Here is an 18,144-nt window from a genome sequence, read left to right as displayed (position 1 = left end):
CCTTCTCTGGTTCAATAATTTGCTAGAATAGCTAACAGAACTCAGGGAAACATTTACTTATGTTTACTGATTTATTCTAGAAGAATACAATTCAGGAACAGCCAGCTAGGAGAGATGCTTGGAGCAAGGTATGGGGGGAGGAGCATGGAGTTTCCAGGGTCTCTCCAGGTGCACCACCTACTCAGCACCACCAAGTGTTCACCGACCTGGAAGCTCATCAAATCTCACTGTATGAGAGCTTTTATAGAGATTAAATCTCCAGCATCTGTCCCACTCCCCTTCCTAGAGGCTGTGGCTGGGGGAGCTGAAAGTCTCAACCCATTAATCACTCAGTCTTTCCGATGACCTGCCCCATCCCAGGCCATCCAGGAGATGTGCTTTAAGTCACTGCGTTAGCATAAACTCAAATGGTGCCGAGAACTGGCAGCAGAGACCAAGTATATTTCTTATTATAACACAATGTTAGTTTCCTAAGTGGGTTTCCCACGTGGCTCAGTGGTAAAGTACCAGCCTGCCAATGCAGGAGATGCAGGTTCAATCCCTGGGTTGGGAAGATTCCCAGGAGGAGGAAATGGCAACCCACTCCAGTATTCTTGCCTGGGAAATTGCATGGACAGAGGAGCCTGGTGGGCTACAGTCCATGGGGGTCACGAAGAGTCAAACATAACCGAGCAATTGAGCATGCATGTAATTTCTGAAATTTTGGTTAGTATGAGTCTACCTCTGAAAATTAACCTTAATCATATTATGTAAAAAAAAAAAAAAAAATCTGACCAGTCCCTTAACCAGAATAAATCACCAACATCAACTTCACTTTAAGAGACTTCATGACCACCACCATAAATTAGAATAAAGAGGAAGTGAAACCTTTTGAATTATATCAGTTTCTTGATGTCTTGTGACTTCTAATTTATTACAACCAGAAGTATGAAATGAGAACTCACACAGGGTGAGATGGTCTTCCTAATTTTGTAGATCTCAACATAAAAGAACTGAAAATCTTAGCAGGAAAAAAAATGCCGTGGTTCACAGGTGACAGCTGCCATGACGTAGGAAAAAAAGAGAGTGGCCTTTATACCATGTATCTGCCATTCTTGTCTAGATAGTCTTCAGTCTTCCAGTTTCCTTTCAATGTTCAGACACCCCATCAGGGCCCCTAATTACAGAGCACCATGAAGATTCAATCTGGGTGGGGAGGGTGGGGTTCTACTTCCCCCTCCTAGTTGCTTCCTACATGGTTAATGCAGGAAAGTTACTTTTCAGTTCCTACCAAGACTATATCCTTATTCACAGAGACCCAGCCAGATGATCTCAGACCTTCTGGTAGAAAACAATAATCTATCAGCAATAACCTGTTTGCAAAACCCTGTGCATGTTGGTCCTACAGCCTAGCATTCAGAGTAAGAGCAAGAACACTCCACCTCAACATTTTATTGGAGCTGCCCATGTGTGTTCCAACTCATCTCTTCACGTTTTGCTTCTAAAATTAGGCATTGGAACAAATGTCATTCCTGCCTCACATGAGTTTGTTTGTTTTCTTATCTCATAGTTCAAGGGGACATCCTCTGCTCCTGCTTCCTGACCCCCACCCACCACGTACTACCTTACCAGAAACTGAGTTGCCTCATTGAAGACCATAACTCTGATGGGACCCAGAGAAGACCAACATGTTCTACAGCTGGGGGAGCAGAAGGGTTTTCAGAAACTAATCACTAAGCACAACTCAAGACCCAAAAGCTCAACCCGCAGCTTGTGATCCAATTTCACTTCTCATTCTTCTACCTTGAGTGGACATTGAGTGCTTATTGGAAATTTCTGGTTTGGGAGGCCGGCTGTGTGTATACTGACAACAAAAAATGATCTTGATTTATCTGGAAAAGTTGTCTTCTCAAACCCAACATACAGCTTCAAGAGGTCTGGACTGAGAAGGAGCACAGCTAGACTATGCAGGGAGCTGGATGCGCACTCAACATTCTCACAAAAGTAGCGGCTGCCTGACCCTGTATCTATATCCAATCCCCAGGGAACAACAAAAAGAAATTTCATAATGTTTTCTTTCTCTTTGTCTCTAAGGCTCAATAGTCAAGTCTATGAAGGTAGGGGCCAAGTCTTAATAATTTTGTGCATTTCTTGCTAACATAAGCCCCCAGCAAATATGTATGCCTTGATATCCATGACACACCTGGAGGGTAAGCATACGACTCACTTTATAAATGTGGACTGGAGACAAATAAAGTTGTCTAAATACTACTTAGAAGCTTGGGGACTGAATTAGCAAATTATTAAGTGTATAGCAAAGGGATGACCTAACTCCTAGCCTCAAAGAAAACACTTGAAACATGACTTGTAAACCAATAACAGGCAATATCTCCTTTCCTTCAGGAACTAGGAACATTCCATTCGACCCAACCTTCTTTCAGTTCAGTTCAGTCGCTCAGTCGTGTCTGACTCTTTGTGACCCCATGAATCCCAGCAGGCCAGGCCTCCCTATCCATCACCAACTCCCTGAGTCCACCCAAACCCATGTCCATCGAGTCGATGATGCCATCCAGCCATCTCATCCTCTGTCATCCCCTTCTCCTCCTGCCCTCAATCTTTCCCAGCATTAGTGCCTTTTCCAATGAGTCAGCTCTTCGCATCAGGTGGCCAAAGGATTGGAGTTTCAGCTTCAACATCAGTCCTTCCAATGAACACCCAGGACTGATCTCCTTTAGGATGGACTGGTTGGGTCTCCTTGCAGTCCAAGGGACTCTCAAGAGTCTTCTCCAACACCACAGTTCAAAGTATCAATTCTTCGGTGCTCAGCTTTCTTTATAGTCCAACTCTCACATCCATACACGACCACTGGAAAAACCATAGCCTTGACTAGACGGACCTTTGTTGGCAAAGTAATGTCTCTGCTTTTTAATATGCTATCTAGGTTGGTCATAACTTTCCTTCCAAGGAGTAATTAATTTCATTAATTTCTTTTAATTTCATGGCTGCAGTCACCATCTGCAGTGATTTTGGAGCCCAGAAGAATAAAGTCAGCCACTGTTTCCACTGTTTCCCCATCTATCTGCCATAAAGTGATGGGACCGGATGCCATGATCTTAGTTTTCTGAATGTTGAGCTTTAAGCTAACTTTTTCACTCTCCACTTTCACTTTCATAAAGAGGCTCTTTAGTTCTTCTTCACTTTCTGCCATAGGGTGGTGTCATCTGCATATCTGAGGTTATTGATATTTCTCCCGGCAACCTTAATTCCAGCTTGTGCTTCATCCAGCTCAGCGTTTCTCATGGTGTACTCTGCATATAAGTTAAAAAAGCAGGGTGACAATATACAGCCTTAACGTACTCCTTTTCCTATTTGGAACCAGTCTGTTGTTCCATGTCCAGTTCTAACTGTTGCTTCCTAACCTGCATACAGGTTTTTCAAGAGACAAGTCAGGTGATCTGGTATTCCCATCTCTTTCAGGATCTTCCACAGTTTATTGTGATCCACACAGTCAAAGGCTTTGGCATAGTGAATAAAGCAGAAATAGATGTTTTTCTGGAACTCCCTTGCTTTTTCAATGATCCAGTGGATATTGGCAATTTGATCTCTGGTTCCTCTGCCTTTTCTAAAACCAGTTTGAACATCTGGAAGTTCACGGTTCACGTATTGCTGAAGCCTGGCTTGGAGAATTTTAAGTATTACTTTACTAGCGTGTGGGATGAGTGCAATGGTGCAGTAGTTTGAGCATTACTTGGCATTTCCTTTCTTTGGGATTGGAATGAAAACTGACCTTTTCCAGTCCTGTGGCCACTGCTGAGATTTCCAGATTTGCTGGCATATTGAGTGCAGCACTTTCACAATGTCATCTTTCAGGATTTGAAATAGCTCAACTGGAATTCCATCACCTCCACTAGCTTTGTTCATAGTGATGCTTCCTAAGGCCCACTTGACTTCACATTCCAGGATGTCTGGCTCTAGGTGAGTGATCACATCATCGTGATTGTCTGGGTCTTGAAGAACTTTTTTGTATAATTCTTCTGTGTATTCCTGCCACCTCTTCTTAATATCTTCTGCTTCTGTTAGGTCTCTACCATTTCTGTCCTTTATTGAGCCCATCTTTGCATGAAATGTTCCCTTGGTATCTCTAATTTGCTTGAAAAGATCTCTAGTCTTTCCCATTCTATTGTTTTCCTCTATTTCTTTGCATTGATCGCTGAGGAAGGCTTTCTTATCTCTCCCTGCTATTCTTTGGAACTCTGTATTCAAATGGGCATATCTTTTCTTTTCTCCTTTGCTTTTCACTTCCCGTCTTTTCACAGCTATGTGTAAGGCCTCCTCAGACAGCCATTTTGCTTTTTTGCATTTCTTTTTCTTGGGGATGGTCTTGATTCCTGTCTCCTGTACAATGTCACAAACCTCCATCCACAGTTCATCAGGTGTTCTGTCTATTAGATCTAGTCCTTTAAATCTGTTTCTCACTTCTACTGTATAGTCATAAGGGATTTGATCTAGGTCATACCTGAATGGTCTAGTGGTTTTCTCCACTTTCTTCAATTTCAGTCTGAATTTGGCGATAAGGAGTTCATGATCTGAGCCACAGTCAGCTCCTGGTCTTGTTTTTACTGACTGTATGGAGCTTCTCCATCTTTGGCTGCAAAGAATATAATCAATCTGATTTCGGTGTCAACCATCTGGTGATGTCCATGTGTAGAGTCTCCTCTTGTGTTGTTGGAAGAGGGTGTTTGCTATGACCAGTGCATTCTCTTGGCAGAACTCTATTAGCCTTTGCCCTGCTTCATTCTGTACTCCAAGGCCACATTTGCCTGTTATTCCAGGTGTTTCTTGACTTCCTACTTTTGCATTGCAGTCCCCTATAATGAAAAGGACATCTTTTTTGGGTGTTAGTTCTAGAAGGTCTTGTAGGTCTTCATAGAACTGTTCAACTTCAGCTTCTTCGGTGTTACTGGTCAGGGCATAGACTTGAATTGCCGTGATATTGAATGGTTTGCCTTGGAAACGAACAGAAATCATTCTGTCATTTTTGAGATTGCATCCAAGTACTGCATTTCAGACTCTTTTGTTGACTATGATGGCTACTCCATTTCTTCTAAGGGATTCCTGCCCACAGTAGTAGATAAAACGGTCATAAATTCAACCGTTCCAGTCCATCTTAGTTCACTGATTCCTGGAATGTCGATGTTCACTCTTGTCATCTCCTGTTTGACCACTTCCAATTTGCCCTGATTCATGGACCTAACATTCCAGATTCCTATGCAGTATTGCTCTTTACAGCATCGAATCTTGCTTCTATCACCAGTCCCATTCACAACTGGGTATTGTTTTTGCTTTGGCTCCATCCCTTCATTCTTTCTGTAGTTATTTTCCACTGATCTCCAGTAGCATATTGGGCACCTACCGACCTGGGGAGTTCATCTTTCAGTGTCCTATCTTTTTGCCTTTTCATACTGTTCATGGGGTTCTCAAGGCAAGAATACTGAAGTGGTTTGCCATTCCCTTCTCCAGTGGACCACATTCTGTCAGACCTCTCCACCATGACCTGTCCGTTTTGGGTGGCTCCACACGGCATGGCTTAGTTTCACTGAGTTAGACAAGGCTGTGGTCCATGTTATCAGATTGGCTAGTTGTCCGTGACTGTAGTTTCAGCCTGTCTGCCCCCTGATCCCCTTTCTCAGTGCCCACCGTCTTACCTGGGTGGTAACCTCCTTTAACCTTCTTTAACACCACATAATTCCTTCCCCCACCAGGTTACATCATGTTTAAGTCACATCATGACATAGTCTCAATATCCAATAGATCGCCAAGAAAAAAAAATCGCTTTCAAAAATGAAGAAAGTACAATTTTTATACATAGTATGAGTTAGAATCATCAATCTAAGGCTCTAGTAAATATTCAAAAGGAACTGATATTTACCAGTTGTTAACTTTGAATCAAAAAGTGCATGAGCACTTCATATAAAACACCCACTTAAACATGTTTGTTTCAACCTCCGATAGCATAGATTATTTTCATATCATCAATCTTGCAGAGTTTCAGATCTAGATATTCTGTGAGATGGTCTATAAATAGAAATGGGGAGATACATAACTGATTATGCCTTTCTTCCCTTTAAAAAATATAAAATTTAAGCTCTCCGCTCTGTGAAAATTATTTTAAGTTTTTATTATTTTTTGGCAGTACCACGCAGCATGTGGGATCTTTGTTCCCCAACCAGGATCAAACCTGTGCCCCTTGCAGTGGAAGCAAGGAGTCTTAACCACTGGACCACCAGGGAAGTCCCTGTGTAAATTATTTTTAAGTAAAGACAAAACATTTATGAACTAGGAGAGATGATAAAATTACTATAACAGCTCTAAGTCTAATGGCACCCACGTTGTTCAGAATATAGTTTATGAGCATTTAACATTCGGCAAGTGTGTAACCAGAAATTACTTTAATATGATTCATTAGGTTGATGGGTTTCTCTTAAGAGGAAATAATACTGTATTTATCTAAGGATTATATGAAGTATGCCTTCAGAGCTTGATCAGGTGGTGGGCAGAAACCCGAGATCAGAGTCACCAAGGCCAAACTCCAATTGTTTGTGTTGTTTTGTTGTTGACACAAGGTAGTAAGTGGCTCAGAGTACACCATGCCCTTGCCAAGTCATAAAAACAACACTTCATTTGAGAGGAACTGGACTGTTCTGCACACGTCTGAGAGGGAATTTCTTAATGGAAAGTCTATTGTGATCAGTGAAGAAATGTCCTTTGATACTAAGCTGTTTTCTCATCAGTTTCCTCAAGTGAAATGATGCATTGACTCCATTCAGAGTGTGCACAACTTATATAATGGATACTGTGTACAAGCACCTGCCATAGTCTAGATAATTAACTCACTTTATTATCCACATTCTAAGCTTGTGAAGTAGTGCTATTTTCCCCCATTTTAGAGATGAGGAAACAGAGGCTCAAAGAGGTTACAAAACTGAGCCAAAATCACAGAGACAGAAAGTTGCAGAACTGGCCTTCGGAGCCATGTCTTTTGGTTCCCAGGCCCATCGGTTGGGGGCGGGGAAGGAGAAGGGGAAGAAACACGGCAGCCACGGAGTCACGTGTTGGGTCTTTGGAGCCAGCCCAGTTACGGAACGAGCACAGGAGGCCCAAGCCTACGGCTGGCGGGTGAGTTACACACAGGGAAAGGACAGCGGTCCAGGCCTCAACCTTGCAGCCTGGCTGAGCTGTGTGGAGTCTGCTGGGTCAGAAAGAAGCATCTTCACTTACTGCAGAGGGAGGCTTATCATAGAATTAAAGGAGCAAGCAGAAATAACCAGCTCAGGCTAAGTGTCACAACAAATCTTTAAGCAGCTTTCAACCTACTCCCTTACTTCTGAGCACTAGCAGCAGACAAACCACCACCATGAGGCCCACCAGGATTGGCACTGCCCCAGCAAGCATCACCAGGGTGCCACCCTCTCTGCCACCCAAAGCACCAACACCACCAGCTCACCGCCACTGCCCTTTGTCTCCTTTTATTCACTCATACCTTATAGCCTTTTCCCAGGTCTTCTTCCTTGGTTGTCTCCTACTAACTAACCAAAAGGCAGGAAGGTTACTATCACCAGCTTTTGTTGTTGTTCAGTCTCTCAGTCATGTTCGACTCTTTGCAGTCCCATGGACTGTAGCACGCCAGGCTCCTCTGTCCTCCACTTTCTGCCAGGGTTTGCTCAAACTCATGTCCATTGAGTCAGTGTTGCTATCCAACCATCTCATCCTCTGCCACCCCCTTCTCCTCTTGCTTTCAATCCTTCCCAGCATCAAGGTCTTTTCCAATGAATCGGCTCTTCATATCAGGTAGCCAAAGTATTAGAGCTTCAGCTTCAGCCTCAGTCCTTCCAATGAATATTCAGGGTTGATTTCCTTTAGGATGGACTGGCTTGATCTCCTTGCTGTCCAAGGGACTCTCAAGCGTCTTCTCCAGCACTACAGTTCAAAAGCACCAATTCTTCAGCACTCAGCCTTCTTTTTGGTCCAACTCTCACATCTGTACATGACTACTGTAAAAACTAAAGCTCATTCTGCCTTCCAAATCCAAAGCCTAGGAGCATATAATTAAAGAATATAATTCTCATTCAGAATCCTCACCACAAGGGCATCTGCCATGCATCAATTTTAGATTCCCAGCATCTCCAACCAGAGCAGAGTGGACTGGAGACTGAGCAAGCAATCCACAGCCCCCATTACTTCATAGACATTTGAACTCCACAAATTCTGACTCTGACCTTGCCAAATGTCTTCCTGCCACCCCCTCCATCTACTTTTCAGCATCTACAATTGAAGATCTTATATAAAAAAGTCGTTGTGTTTTTTTTTGTAGCTCCTACTGTTTTGATTTTTTTAAAAAAGCCCCTTCCAGGACATTTTAAAGCTTAAACAAATGGGTGCCTATCTTTTCTCTTTTGTAATACGTGATTTGACCTATTTCTCTTGTACGAATTTCAAAGCCTAACTCTGATAAACATCAAGTTTAACTTCGGAAATTAATTTAGCATGCAGTGTATATAAATGACACTAGAAATCTTAGTCAAACACAACAGTATTACTGACCTTCGTATGATATAGAGGGAGGGAGTGGGGCTGAGAAATTCCTTGTTTTATTACAGGATTGCTACAAAAAACACTATCAACAACTTTATATATTTCTATTGATTTTACTTTAAGTGCATTTGTGTTTAGGTTTGATTTTGATGGTCCAAAACCTTAGCATGAAAAATAATAGTAAAAATGAACATTTGGCTTTCTTCCAACTTAGTCATGGACACAAGGCATTTTTACATTAATTATTCTATGCTGCAGCCCTTGCTTTTTTTCAATTACAGTCTAGCTTACTTTTCGTATGTTACCTTTAATTTAGGAAATTTTCAGACTTACACAATAGTGGCCACTTGTATTTCATTTTTGTCCACACAAACACCAATGATTTATGATTTGAAGTAAATCTCCGAAAGTATTTTATCTTCTTAAATGCATAAATTCAAATGACCACAAACTTTAAAAATCACATTAACTCAATATAATTAAACATTGAGTCAGTGTTCACAATTACCTATCCTTTAAAAAATTTTTTTTTTATTATGTAGAATTTTGCACTGGGATCCACGTAAGGTCTATACACTATTATTAGTTATAGATCTTAATTCTCTTTAAAATTATGGGTTACCATTTCTTTTCCCATGTCTTCCTGTCGTTATTGTTATCAAAGAAGAAAAAGCAATTAGATTGTCTATTCTTTGTTGTTTAATCATTGTTCAGTCCCTAAGTAGTGTTTGACTCTTTGCTACCCCATGGACTGCAGCACGCCAGGCTTCCCTGTCCTTCGCTATCTCCCAGAGTTTGCTCAAACTCATGTCCTTTGAGTCAGTGATGCCATCCAGCCATCTCATCCTCTGCTGCCCCCTTCTCCTCTTGCCCTCAATCTTTCCCAGCATCAGGGTCTTTTTCAGTGAGTCAGCTCTTTGCATCAGGTGGCCAAAGTATTGGAGCTTCAGTTTCAGCATCAGTCCTTCCAATGAATATTCAGGGTTGATTTCCTTTAGGATGGACTAGTTTGATCTTCTTGCAGTCCAAGGGATTCTCAAGAGTCTTCTCCACCACGGCTGTTAGAAAGCATTAGTTCTTTGGCACTCAGCCTTCTTTATGGTCCAACATCTTTACACGACTACTGGAAAGTCCATGGCTTTAACTATATGGACCTTTGTCAGCAAAGTGATGTCTCTGCTTTTTAATTAGGTTTGTTGTAGCTTTCCTTCCAAAGACCAAGGGTGTTTTCATTTCATGCTGGCAGTTATCATCTGCAATGACAGTGAAGCCCAAGAAAATAACATCTATCACTGGTTCCACTTTTTCCCCATCTATTTGCCATGAAGTGATGGGACCAGATGCTATGCTCTTAGTTTTTTGAATGTTGAGTTTTAAGCCAGCCTTTTCACTCTCCTCTTTCACCCTCATCAAGAGGCTCTTAGAATTACCTATATCTGAGTTTTGCTAATTGCATCCCATGATGTCTCTTAATATACTGCTCTTTCTTGTTTCCCTATAAATTTGTTTTCCTATAAGTTGGTCACTGAGTCTAGAAGCTTGATTAATCCAAAACGTTACTGATTATACTTTCTCCCTTGGCTTTCAGTTTCTTCAGCTTTATATAACAGAGGAAATACATTTGATTTTCTTACACAAAAGTATCAAAAAGTCTCAGAGAAAAAAAGTGTCTAGAAACACCCTGCCCGATATTTGGTGGTGGTTTAGTCGCTAAGTCCTGTCCAACTCTTGTGATTCCATGGACTATAGACTGCCAGGTTCCTCTGTCCATGGAATTCTCAAGGCGAGAATACTGGAGCAGGTTGCCATTTCCTTCTCCAGGGGATCTTCCTGACCCAGGAATGGAACCCAGGTCTCCTGCACTGCAGGCAGATTCTTTACCAACTGAGCTACAAGAGAAGCTCCACCCAATATTTATCCTTATGTATTTCAGTATATTTCAGTATATTATTAACCTTAAAATCCTGAAAAATAAAAATAAGGACAAGGAGATAAACAGGACTGAAAATGGCACAGTATCACTGCAAAGATCCCTTTGCCCTTCAACACATGATATTCTTTTTCTCCAAATCACTGCAAGAACTGGACAGCTTAGCTAAACAGCAGGCCCTGCCTGGACCTTCCCAGTCTATCACTCTCAGCATATGCGATTCTAGAGCAGTAAAATTCATTTTAAGAGAAATGATTTGAGCATCCAGGTCTGTGCCTTCTATAGTTATTCTCTGCCCCAACAGAAAACAAACTTGGTTAACCAAAAGTCAGTTTTAGAAAAAAAAAAAAAAAGCCTTTGTTCTTTACAAAAATACTTTGTTATCAGCCTTCAAGAAAGATGTCAGATATTAATTTGAGGCTAGAGTATTGCAGGAGTAGGGGCAGGGAAGAAAGGGTAATAGAAAATCTCCCCATGGATTGGTCATGAGCATGATCTGAGATCATGAACCTGTATGGAGAGATTTAGTGTAACTGGATTGTTGGAGAATGTAACAGAGAAAAAGTGTTATTATCTACAAACCTTGTTGCAAACTAAATAGAGCTATGAACAGGTATAAATTTGAAGGAAGCCAAAGCCACGCAGCAGCCTAAACTTCACTCGGCCTTATCAGAAAGAGAAATCTGCCACGTGAACAACACACATTTCAATGAAGAGCTGAATGAGTTCAGCAGAAAAGGAGAGAAAGCAGCCAAGAGGGCTCAGAACACTTGCACGGAGCTCAGCATAGCCTGGCATCATTGCTGTTGCTGGCTGCACTCAATCAACAGTGCAGAGGGGAAGCAAGGAAGGCAGAAGAAGCACCTGGAACAGGGCGATTCTGTGGGCTAAGCTGTGAACCCTGCATACAGTTTCTGCTGTTCTCAGCCCCTCTGACCAGAAATCATGAAGCCTCATTTCCCCTGAGCTCTGCCAGGCTTCATACCCAATCAAATCTGATGAACTAGGATAAGTTAACAGCCCCCAACCTCTCCCAGGTGGATCTTGAAAGTGACTGGTTATCTCGAAGGTGAGCCCTGAATACCTGGACATCTTGGTCCTTCCATCTCTGGCTGCAGCAATACACGGTGTCTGCCTTAGTTTCCCTCAAGTTTACCACCAGGTCGTGTCCTCGCTGAGTTTCACCTGGCTGAACCCTGACATTTGCTGTGGATGCTGAATCTGGGCCTCCTGCATCTGCAGGAGGGACAGTTTTGGGGGGTGCTACTACCATCCCAGTCTTCCTCAGTAAAGAGAGAACTGGACCACAGGTCTTGAGTTCAATCTGGAACTTTATGAATCTCATTAAACGTAGTCATTAAACTTGTGAATTCCCATTTCTTCATCTGAAAATTAAGGTTACTATTCACTTCATTCCCTACCTTTGATGGTGGTTAAATAAATCAAGCTAATGAATTAAGCTGTGCTGCCTCCCTTCAGTCCATGGCTTATTTTTGCCACCAGCTTTCTGGGCTCTTCTCATTTCTCCAGGAATGATCCCCTTCTGCAGGCATTTCCCACATATCCACCTTGAGGATATTCCAGATGGGCAGCCATGTTGTTCAGAACACTCGGGAGTAGTCTGAATGTCTAGAAACATAGCAAGGGTTTAGCTAACCCACTAGATAGAAGGAAATTACCATGAGTGACAGAGTCTTCCAATCTTAGGTTGAGCAGCTCACCCAGGAAATAAGTTCACATGTGCACAGACTGAAAAGCCTCATAGACCCAACCGGTCTCACTGAGCTCAAGTCACTCCCACTGGAACCACTGTCAACAGAGCCACCTTTGAAAACAACAGGCAGCTTTAAACATAATGAGCTGTATCTACATAATGTGGCTAAACAGTAATATGACCTATTTCATAATGCACTTGGCAAAACCAAATGGATACTGTTAAGACCACAGTATCACTCCACTCCATGCAGTATCAGACCACTCCACTCCATGGAGTCACAAAGAGTCAGACACGACTTAGCAACTGAACAACAAGACCATTAGAGAAAGTTGCTCTGAGAAATCAAGCAAAAAAGCATCCTGTTCAACAACATACCTAAACGTCCAATATATTGCAAACAAATCAAGAGGAATAGAGTTTCCCAACAAGTAAGACTTACCCTTCTCTTGGAAATGGTTTAAAACCCGAGTCATTTGTCATGGTGAAGTTTGGTCCTTGAACAGAAGCTCTATTTTCCACAGAGGAAGGATGCTCAGCTGATGGAGAAAACAAACAAATGCTTGATGTCAGGCATTGGGTTAGGAACTTACGTCTACTTTCTCAGTTAGTTCTCACAAAATGCCATAAACCAGATAAAGAAATCAGTTCAGAGAGAATTAGTGACGCACCAAGGGTGCATAGCCAGCAAATGTGGGAGTTAAGGACTTTTCCAGCTCAGCCACTGACTTCTCTGTAAAAGGCAGATTTAAAGCAAAGCACTTCCTACTCCTGTTAGCCCAACAAACCCCGTCACACGTGTCATTGTTGGGGGGGTAGCCACAAGGTGGGAACTCGACTGAGAATGTCAGAATGGGCTACACTTCTGCTTTCACTCATGAGTCATGGTTACCATTTTGTGCTTATGAAACCACAACCAAAATGGCACTGTATGGGGTGATTTTTGCATTTTAGTAATTCAAAAAAATTACACCTCTACCTTGCACAGTAGACTGTAGCCCTGAGATTTCTATTACCGAAGACTATCAAAATGCAAATCCAATCAAGAGGTCAGTATGGTGGTGGTCAATATGTAAACTGTAAAGACCTTTGGGCAAAAGCTATCAAAATTTAAGATATAGAAGTCTTTTGGCCTAATATTTTCTCATCTAGAAACTTAACTATAGTAAGGCCGTATGGTACTCAAAAATCTGTAGATAACGACATTCTTTTCAGGATTGTTTATAAACGTGAAAAATTGAGAGCAATGCAATAGGAACTGGTTAAATAAATTATAGTACACATATAAAATGGAATATTCCACAGCCACTAAAAAATACAAATGTGCGTTGACATAAAAAATATGCCCAAGATATGTTCCTGAGAGAAAAAAAGCATATTGTAAGACAGCATGCATAAAATTATCCCTTTTTTGTAAATAATAAAACATATGGTTGTATATGTGTAGGGAGAAAATCCGGAATAATATCCACCAAACTAGTCACCGTGGCTTTTTCTGGGGGATGGAACTAGGAAGGGTCCTACTTTCTATTTTTTATTATTTCTACACTTCTAGAAATTCTAACTTATATGACTATTTTTACCATTAAAAAAAATTAAAAGGGGGCTTCCCTGGTGGCTCAGTGGTAAAGAATCTGCCTGCCAAGGCAGGAAACACGAGTTGGATAACTGATCTGGGAAGATCACACATGCCGCAAAGCAACTCAGCCCATGCGCCACAACTACTGAGTCTGTGCTCCAGAGCCTGGGAGGGGCAACTACTGAAGCTTGTGTGCTTGAGAGCCCCTGCTCTACAACAAGAGGAGCCACCAGAGAGAAGCCTGTGAATCGTAACTAGAGTAGCCCCTGCTCCCCTGGAGAAAGCCCACAAGGCAACGAAGACTCAGAACAGCCAAAAAGAAATAATTTTTTAAAAAAATTAACAGGGACTTCCCTGGCAGGCCAGTGGTTAAGACTCCACATTGCCAATGTCAGGAGCCCAGGTTAAATACCTGGTCAGGTAACTAAGATCCCGTGTGCCAGGCACCGTGGCCAGCAAATAAACAAAATCAAACAAAACATAAATTTAAAAAAATTTTTTAAATAAATCCACAAAATTAACAAAGATTTGTGTTCTATTTTTAGTTTGGGGCTAGGTGTTTGGGATATGAGACATAACCAATATTTCAAGTCTAGAACCAGAAAGGAGACTAAAGGGAACTGAAAATCTCCAAAACATGGTTCTTATGTGAGAAACTATTTGAGTAAGAATTTTCTGGTAGCGTTCAAACACACAGCTGCCAATATTATATATTATTGATGATCCAAAACTGTCTTTGAGATTTCTGGGGGAAACGGCAGAGCTAGAGTATGTTTGTATGACTCCTCTCCCTGAAATTTATTTAAGCAAACAAGAATCAATTCTGTTCATGGTTGGGTCTATACATTTTCAAGTCAACAATCAAATTTATTTTCAAGGAGATTCTCTAATGCGGTATGTGAGGGGCTCCAAAAGTAATGTAAAGACTCATTAGATCATACAAAGCTAACTGTGTTTCCCAGTCACCTCCATTTCTGGGCATCTGAAGGTTACATGTTTTTTCTTTTTTAATTTATTTATTTATGTGACTCCTCATTATAGTGCTTGGGCTCCAGAGCACACAGGCTTGGTAGTTGTGGCATACAGGTTGCCCTGAGGCAAGTGGGATCTTAGTTTCCCAACCAGGGATCGAAGCCGCATCCCCTACACTGGAAGGCAGATTCTTTACCAGCAGACCACCAGGAAAGTCCCTGAAGGTTACATGGTAAGGACACGCACTGTAGCAAGTACAGCTCCCACAGCAAAGCTGAGTGGTGGAACTGGAGAGAGTCTGAGACCTGGACACCCGGCTGCCCACCTGGCTGCCTAAAGACCTCACAAGGTGGCTTACCAGCAAATTGGGTCTAATTTCAACAGGTTCAACAGACTGATTCTGATTTCCATCTCATTCTGATTTCCATGAATGAACTTACTGCCTTACAGAGGCTGATACACATAACTAGATTGCTAGAGAATTCATTGGCAATGAAAATGATCTGTCAATTAAATCAGCTAGTATGTGTGATAGCACAGAGGGTCCTCTCTCCTTTTGAACAAATTAATGGCAAGTTCAGTATTATCTGGAAGTTATACTTCAAGCATGGACTTCCCAGGTGGCTCAGTGGTGAAGAATCCATCTGCAATGCAGGAGACACAGGAGACTCAGGACTGATCCCTGAGTCGGGAAAATCCCCTGGAGGAGGGCATAGCAACCCATTCCAGTATTCTTACCTGGAGAATCCCATGGACAGAAAAGCCTGGTGGGCTACAGTCCACAGAGTCACAAAGAGTCAGACACAAATGAAGCGACTGAGCATGCACAAACTGCAAGCATAGCTTCACATCAGAAGCAGGAAGTTACATAACCTGAATGTGAAATGACATCTGGTCCCCAACAGTCTTATGCCTGCATCTCCACAGTATAGTCCAAAAGGCCCAGATGCTGTTCCTCCAAGCAGCCAAGACATCCTCTCAAGGACACGACTGACTTCTGGTTCTCCATTGCCCTTTCTCTGCCCCCTTTCTGAAACATGGTACATCACGATGGATTCGATTTCTGCTGTTTGTTTGTGAGTTTGCTTCCAATCATATTCTATTTCTGCTTCCATGAGCTCATTCATTGAATCATCCTGGGTGTGATGTCTGATGCCTGCAAGTTTACAGACTGTTTCTGACTTCACTTTCTCAGATCGCTAATCAAATCATCATATGCAGATTTTACTAGCTCTGCATTGAGAGGATACGATAGTCAGGATACAATACGCTGTGCTGAGGTAACAAGCAAATGCAAACCTCATCGATTTAGTACAACATTTGTGTCATATCCTTGCAAGGTCTAATGTGAGATGGCAGGACCCATCTCCATCAGACGTGTCTGGATCCATTCGGTGTTCTACATATTAAGACATGGCTACGGGCTGACTGCAGCAGCCAGAGACAAAGATGGAGGAGAGTGCTGATTCCTAAGAGCCTCAAAGTGACACCTGACTTCCTGTCCACACCTCACGGACCAGAGCCAGTCATGTGACCGATCTAAGTGCAAAGGAGGCTGGGAAATGTGGCGGACCACTGGATTATCTGGAGAGAGCTGGCTGCCTCTGAAATAGAAAGCTACCTAATTTCCAGGTTTTTACAAGCTCTTTACTGTCACCCATTTATACCAGCAATAGTTGTAATCAGAGGGTGCTTGATGCTTCTGAACTGTCCTCTTAGCTCCTGCCTGTCTTCACTGAATCAATATAATTCAGGTCATTTACTGAGGGTCTAAAAATCCAAGTTAGACCAGAATACAGAGTAAGACTCAGCTTCACCCTTGAGAATAGAGGGACTTAGCTTCACCCTTGAGAATAGAGGGACTTCCCTGGCAGCCCAGTGGTTAAGGCTTCAACCTTCCAATGTAGGGGATGTGGATTTGATCCCTGATCAGGGAGCTGGGATCAAAGGGGCTTCCCAGGTGGCACTAATTGTAAAGAACCCGCCTGCCAATGCAGGAGACATAAGAGACGTGGGTTTGATCCCTGGGTTGGGAAGATTCCCTGCAGGAGGGCATGGAAACCCACTCCAGTATGCTTGCCTGGGAAATTCCATGGACAGAGGAACCTGGCGAGCTACAGTCCACAGGGTCACACAGAGTCGGACACGACTGACTCGATGGAGCACACACACACAGGGAGCTCAGACCCCAGGTCTCACAGCCAAAAACCAAAACATAAAACAGAAGCAATATTGCAACAAAGTAAATAAAGCTTCAAAACTGGTTCACATTAAAAAAGCTTTTTTAATCTAGTAACAGAGACCTTACAATAATAAAAGCAGTATTATAGGGATATATGACTATAACACAAAATATATAATATGTATATATAAATACAGTATGCTACTGCTGCTGCTAAATCGCTTCAGTTGTGTCCGACTCTGTGCGACCCCATAGATGGCAGCCCACCAGGCTCCCCCGTCCCTGGGATTCTCCAGGCAAGAATACTGGAGTGGGTTGCCATTTCCTTCTCCAGTGCATGAAAGGGAAAAGTGAAAGTGAAGTCGCTCAGTCGTGTCCGACTCTAAGCGACCCCATGGACTGCAGCCTACCAGGCTCCTCCATCCATGGAATTTTCCAGGCAAGAGTACTGGAGTGGGGTGCCATTGACTTCTCCGATAAATACAGTATAAATATATATAATACACGTTTAAAGATATACAACCATAATACAGAGGAAGACTAAATGGGAAAGGTCAGTTTTCATTCCAATCCCAAAGAAAGGCAATGCCAAAGAATGCTCAAACTACCACACAATTGCACTCATCTCACACGCTAGTAAAGTAATGCTTAAAATTCTCCAAGCCAGGCTTCAGCAATATGTGAACCGTGAACTTCCAGATGTTCAAGCTGGTTTTAGAAAAGGCAGAGGAACCAGAGATCAAATTGCCAACATCTGATGGATCATCGAAAAAGCAAGAGAGTACCAGCAAATATCTACTTCTGCTTTATTGACTGCCAAAGCCTTTGACTGTGTGGATCACAATAAACTGTGGAAAATTCTGAAAGAGATGGGCATACCAGACCATCTGACCTGTCTCTTGAGAAACCTGTATGCAGGTCAGGAAGCAACAGTTAGAACTGGACATGGAACAACAGACTGGTTTCAAATAGGAAAAGGAGTACGTCAAGGCTGTATTTTGTCACCCTGCTTATTTAACTTATATGCAGAGTACATCATGAGAAACGCTGGGCTGGATGAAGCACAAGCTGGAATTAAGATTGCTGGGAGAAATATCAATAACCTCAGTTATGCAGATGACACCACTCTATGGCAGAAAGTGAAGAAGAACTAAAGAGCCTCTTTATGAAAGTGAAAGAGGAAAGTGAAAAAGTTG

At 42.2% G+C, this 18,144-nt stretch overlaps 1 long non-coding RNA gene across 1 annotated transcript in view; it reads right to left on the bottom strand.

Moving 5' to 3' along the window:
• Positions 1-18,144, bottom strand: part of LOC145528776 (uncharacterized) — a 413,346-nt gene that overhangs the window by 316,006 nt on the left and 79,196 nt on the right. Inside the window, exon 2 of the long non-coding RNA XR_014070643.1 lies at positions 12,658-12,754. This is a non-coding gene — a long non-coding RNA (uncharacterized LOC145528776). The remainder of the gene's footprint in view (positions 1-12,657; positions 12,755-18,144) is intronic.

Source organism: Giraffa tippelskirchi, chromosome 12, assembly GCF_054371585.1.
Source record: "Giraffa tippelskirchi isolate mGirTip1 chromosome 12, T2T-mGirTip1v1.2.pri, whole genome shotgun sequence".
Taxonomy (NCBI): Eukaryota; Metazoa; Chordata; class Mammalia; order Artiodactyla; family Giraffidae; genus Giraffa; species Giraffa tippelskirchi.
The sequence above is the reverse complement of the archived record's forward strand: the minus strand, read 5'-3'. Positions and strand labels throughout refer to the sequence as shown.